At 43.3% G+C, this 6,359-nt stretch overlaps 1 long non-coding RNA gene across 1 annotated transcript; it reads right to left on the minus strand.

The window, feature by feature from the left end:
- Nucleotides 1-2,984: 2,984 nt before the first annotated feature.
- Nucleotides 2,985-3,899, minus strand: LOC146960919 (uncharacterized). Its single transcript, XR_015035344.1, has 3 exons — nt 3,764-3,899; nt 3,470-3,565; nt 2,985-3,251 (listed from the first exon to the last, which is right to left on the minus strand). It is a non-coding gene; the product is annotated as an uncharacterized LOC146960919 (long non-coding RNA).
- Nucleotides 3,900-6,359: the final 2,460 nt, after the last annotated feature.

The following is a 6,359-nucleotide window of genomic DNA, read 5'->3' on the forward strand; positions in this document are numbered from 1 at the left end:
TTAGGGATGCAAACAATTAATCGACTATCGATTAATTGTCGATAAGAATTTAATCGATTAAATTAAATTACTTGCAATTAATCGTTCCTTTTCAATGGGAGTTTTACTGTGAAATGTAAACAAGCAAAGCCGACATAATGTAGCAGATCTCTGTGTAAACGTGTGCAGCGCTGCGCACTGCAGCACACAAGGGAGAGAGGGAGAGGAGGTGAAAAGAGACAACACTGTTACCTGTTGTAGCTATACGGGACTCAGGCTGTACCATCGCTAACACACAGACGACCGGTGAGTAACGAGTCAAAAAGCCGCCGACACGGAGCTGCCTGAGGAGTTGAAATGCAGCCTGAACGCAGCTCAAACCGACCCGGTGCCTCAGCACGGCGGACAAGCTTTGATAAACACACCGGATCCGCGCTGGTTTACAGTATCCTACCGTAGTTTAGCCGGTCGCTACCGGAGCTTAATTTAAAAAAAAAAAAAAGAAAAGAAAAAAAAAGCGCTCGTTGCGGTGCCGCGGAGAACAGCGCGTGTGTCCAAGCTGTGTTGGTTTATGTAACTTGAGGGGACAAATGAACCACATGTTTATTGTCATGCATTGCTGACCTGGGCATTGTTTCTCAATAAATTAGAAAACCCTTTCCTATCATTCCCCTTTTCCCTGCATGGTTGAAGGAGACTGGCTCGCATCCACGCTCCCACTCCCTCCTGCGCCGACATGTCACCTTATTTTTAGGCCTTTTCTCGAAAATTGCATATCCATAATAAAATGAGTATATCTCTGCAACCACAAGGTCTATTTGAATACTTTTGGTGTCATAGTAAAGGGAAAAAAATGAGGAATTGCTGAAATGTGTAAATTTCAGTATATCTGTTACTGGTGAAGAGTAAATGAAGATGACACACAGAAAAAAATTAATAAAATTAATATTCGCCTAAAAAAAAAATCATATTTTTGATGAGTGCCCTTTAGAATAATGCTGATGAACCTCAAACTCTCTATAAAATCATTGTACAACATGTGAACATTGTCTCTGCAGTGGTTGATTCTGATTAATTGAAGCAGGACAAAATGATTGAGATTTTACTACAAAATATCCAGGCGAACTTTCCAAAATGTCCATTTTTGGCACAGCTTGGAACCACCTGCTACTATAAACTATTGTTTAATCTTTATTTTCACACAATTTGGATAAACTAACTGAAAATAAATCTACTGGAACCGATTGGAAATAACTAAAATAGTGGATTCAGTCTCTCTGCGTACTGCTGCACTCTCAGAGCAGCTTCTGGGTGGGTTTGGCTTTCAGCCTCTATCTCTGCAGCGCAGTGGTCGATTCGAGTGAGGGGCGGCTCATTTTAACCAATAGAGAGAGAGGAATGACGCTAGACCCACGTCGATGTGATTGGCCGCACTGGCAGCCATGTGACAGCCATGAACCAGTCAGATCAGCAGATCCACGTGCAGGCCAACGTGGGGTTGTATGCGCGCGCACCAGGCTTCCGTGTAGGGTCCTACATCCATGGTAGGGTCCTAGCGCCGTCGGGTTTCGGCCCGGCTAGTTCAGATGTAAACACTAGGCAGAGTTCAACTGGAAATATTGTGGATTTACCCATAACACAACCTTTTCACGGCAAAACAGCAAAGGTAAGAGCAAATGTACGACCATGTTTTGGCCACGCAGTGTCTGTTTTTGCTCGACTTTGCTGGTTGTTGTCTTCTCCCTCTGCCGTGCTGCTGCTAGCTGCTGCTGCTAGCTGCTGTTGCTGGGGGAAGCCCCGATGTTCACGTTCAGATGAGAGGTCGCTGATGTGTTTTGCTTTATGTACAGTAGTATACGAGCCAGAAATGTGGCGACTGGGTCCACACAGAGGTGCTTTATGAAGTTTGATGTCTAGTTGTTTGTTTGAGTAGTGTTTGGGCTGTGTTTGGGTCATATAAACATGGTTTTTACACGTTGTAGCCCAGCTTCTGCTGTTTAATTTGACGTATAATATGACCATATTCTTTCATAATCAGTGCAGTGGGGGCTTTGTTATTGTTATGCATGTCTTCAAGTCACCCATATGGGGGACTCTGGATTACACATAAACCAGTACGGGTGTGTGGACACAATATTGTTGTCAGCGCGACAGCGCCTCATCACCGCTGGTGTTAAAAGGCTCCGTTCTTTCTGCAGTCAGGTTAAAGCGCACATCCGCTGTGTTGGTAAACAAATAATCCCTCTATATCAACGGAGGCAGCCGTGCTTGAGCAGCTTGGGTTGGAGGTGGTGTGAGTGCGGGCCAGCGGGGGACAGGGGGGGGGGGGGGGGGATTCGGGCTTCAGCACGGTACGGAACAACTGGCCCGTGTGAGTGCGTCCTTATTTGTGGCCGCTGCAGCGCCACACGGGCTTTGCCTTTCAGCAATCAAGCGCTGTTTTCGTCTTTGTTAATAACAATAACAGCAACAGCTGTCGGCAGCTGAGATTGCTGTGCCGTCACCATAGAAACGCAAGACGCATTACGGCTCATTCGCAAAATACCTTTCAATGGAAACACCCGCAAATGGCAATTGCACTTTTTCGAAGTTTCAGAAATATCGCTTTTATTTTGCGAAAATCTGTAATGGAAACGCAGCTCTCTCACCTCATCTCATCTCATTATGATAGGACTTCAACCTCAGAGCTCTCTGTCCCAAATAACGTGCTACTTAAACATTTTCATTGTGCTGTGCTCTTAAAATAAATTAACAAATACTAGTGTAAAGTCCATAAGGAATTTTCCCCTTAAATTTAGGTTCTCAGGAAAATCGCCGCTTATCAATTAATCGATCATCGATCGATAAGGTCTATCAACTATCGATTAATGAATTACTCGATAATTTGCATCCCTAGTGTACATGGATACGATGAGCGTGCGTCATGACACAGGCAGTGATTTTCAACAGGTCTGGCTTTGTCTGCAATTGCTGTCTACAAGACCAAATGAAAGAATAACATTACTGAACGGAAGACAAACACCCCCAACCAAAGTACAAGATGAAATACTCAGCATTCCTGACGGAGCAGGAGACTTGCAAGTTATTGTCAGAGCCTTTGTGAAAGCTATCCTCTCCTTTTGTCCTGTAATGCTGAGTAGCGAGTATTATATACGTATACCCCATCGCAAATGTTCAAGTACCAACCTGTAGAGATTCGAATCTGTGAACCAGTCTTGGACCACAATAATGACATGGCACACGGTAAACAGGAAGGCAGCGATCTGAAGAGACTGGGGACAGATTAGAGAGAGAGAGAGGACAGATGCAGTTACTCATCAGTTAGATACTTGTGTGTTCGTTCAGAATTAAAATGACCACTAATCTGCCACTGAACTAGTGAACCAAAGGACATCAGGTACATATTGATCCCTGTAGGTTACCAACTAGTTGCTGATATGAGCCAGTGCTCTTATAGATAAGTAGTGCCCTCTACAGGCCAGTCACTGACCTGCATCTCAATGTATGTGTGAGGGAGGTTGTACTCTGGAGGCAACTTCCGATCGTTGTTGATGAGGTGGTCCAGAATAGATGGACTGAGTATCGGCTGGAGAGACAAACAAACCATTTACACACTTGCTGCTCTGATGCTTGTCAATCCCCAACCAAATTATTTCACAGTCTAACCTAAATTCGCTCTCTTCCAAGGTGACACTTCAATTTCAGAGTCCATTACTTACTGAGATTCTGACAGCACACTGGAGATACTACAGAAAAGGGAAACTGACTGGACATTCCTACTAACCTGCGTATCCAGGAAGATGACTCTCTCCTGTGTGATGAAGAAATCAATCCCAGTGCTCTGGTTTCCTCCTCTTTCTTTGATCTCTTGAGTCTGGGCTCTGAATACATAACCTCTGGCCAAACAAACACAGATGCTTATTCCAAACAGAGGACACATCCTGTCTTCAGTTTCAAACACTTTTTTGTCTCTTTTGTTAGAGAACAACATAATACATGATTGTCATGAAACACACCACAAGCAGCTGGGTTTACTCTGGGATTACCTCTGTGTGATCAGTAAGAGTAATCACACACTGATGAAGAACCAGTCTGTGTGAGTAGCCTGTACCAGTGAGTGTTGCTGGCTTCTTGTTCTTTTTTCAGTAAGAGTAATAATAACACTTTATATCTGCAACTTTAAAGTGGTAAGAAAACGTTGATGAAAAGAAAAAAAACTGATGGAAATCCACTGCAGATTTGTCTCTCTCTGTTTTATTTATTTCAAATTAAACCCTGTGCCTGATACCTCTCTATAACAACCTACAATAACAGGTGAGATGTTTGGGCTCTGACGAAAAGTCAACATTATGACGTTCTTCTACTATGTTGTGCTCTTCAATCATCTGCTCGTGTTGTCACTGGTGTAAAAAGCTTTAAAGCTGTAATGTGTAACTTGTACATGTGTGTTCCATACAAGCCATTACTACATGAGTAGCAACAACACATCACTGGTTAAACTGATCGGCTCGACATCTTTTCACAGTCTAACCAAAGTAATCATTCTTGTTTTGAATTTCGTGTCGACCAGTGACATTCCCACGTGTCACTGTAAAAACAACTTTGCATTCTGCATTGGCCCATGCCACACTCTTACACAGAGTTTTGTTTAATGGTCATTGAATTTTGCTGTTGTCCTACTAAAAACAAACAAACACACAGATAAACAAATGTCATGGAAATCTTAACGTCCATGGCGTAGCTAACAAGTGTAGGCTAGAGTCACACATTTGCAAATGCAGATGAAGGATAAATGCCTGCCAGTGCTGAATGTGGGTAGAGTGCACACACACGCATACACACACACACACACTGGACATCAGTGCACTTGTTTGTAGTCCAACTGAGGGGTGAACCACACACCGACTGTGCTGTTGGTCAAGGCTGCGTCTTTGGCGGTCAAAGTTTACCATGGCTGACTCAACGCAAAAGCCAAGATGTTGATTTGCTTCGCCACAGGAAGTGAATGTTTTATTCACCCCTTTGCTCACATAGACTGGAAGTGATAATCCTTCACCTGCCAGTGCCTGCATTCGCATGTGTGACCACAGCCTGTACTGTCAGTCAGACACCACGTGGAAGCTCCGACAGGGTTTTTGTATTTATGTAGAATTCCTCTAGGGGTTTACAGAAGTTACAGTTGTACAAATCAATCATGTCATGTAATACTGGAAAAATTACAAAAACTTGAATTTCTGTCCATCTGGGTTTTGTATTAAATGGCCTCCTGAGTTTTCATTTACAACATTGACACTGAAAACACTTTTTGTTTTGTTTTTTGCCTCACACTCCTCTTACACACTAGGGGGCATTTTCGGTCATTATGAAAAAGCCTCATCCTCATCAGTATCTTTTAACTGTGGACATCTTTGAGCCACTGTCTCATTGATTTTCTGACGAGTATTATATGTATATATATATAGCCTATATAATATAATTATATATACTACTGATAAATGTAAACTCGTTTGCCTTTATTACTTACTAAGAACTTTACTTAAAGCAGAAGTAAGCAGAATGTTTGTGTTAAAGCAGAAGTAAGTGATATATTTGTGTTAATATAAGTCTTAAATAGTTATATCTTCCGACAGCAATCACTTACATAGAGTGTTTGGTCTGAAACACGGGTCTGTCAGTCCCTCTGCTCTGCTCTGAGCCGAGGAGAAAACATTTATCGTATCCTACAGTTTTTATCCAATGAGGAGAGAGAACGGCATGCAGGGCTGTGTGTGCAGCCAAGGGACGCCGTGAATGTGGTGACGTAGGGATGAGGACTGTTATGGTGCGTTCAAGGCAACTCGTAACTCGTGTTTTTCCGACCTGTGAAGTCGTAGGACCAGTTCGATCTGGTACGAGTTCACGGGTCGGAAGTTACGAGTGGCCGTTATAGTGACTTTCACAGGTAAAACAGGTCGGAAATACACGAGTGGGTTGCCTGGAACGCTACAAAGTCGTAAGTTGTGACTTGAAGCTGTAATTTACGGTTTCAAAAGCCTGCCTGGAACGCAGCATTAGCGAAAACGGCCGGATCGCTTACTGCTGCTTTAATATAAGTCTTAAATAGTTATATCTTCCAACAGCAATCATTTATATAGAGTGTTTGGTCTGAAACACAGGTCTGTCAGTCACTCTGCTCTGCTGTAAGCCGAGGAGAAAACTTTCCTTGTATCCTACAACCTTTATCCAATGAGGAGAGAGAACGGCATAAAGGGGCGGTCCTCTCTGTGTGTGCAGCCAAGGGATGCGCGTGAATGTGGTGACGTAGGGACGAGGGCGGGGACTGCTAACTCCATCGGCTGACAAGAAGTTAGCCAAAAAGACCGGATCGCTTACTTCTGCTT

Source organism: Trachurus japonicus, unplaced genomic scaffold, assembly GCF_045865225.1.
Source record: "Trachurus japonicus isolate A0001 unplaced genomic scaffold, Traja_1.0 AP029828.1".
In the NCBI taxonomy this organism is placed as follows: Eukaryota; Metazoa; Chordata; class Actinopteri; order Carangiformes; family Carangidae; genus Trachurus; species Trachurus japonicus.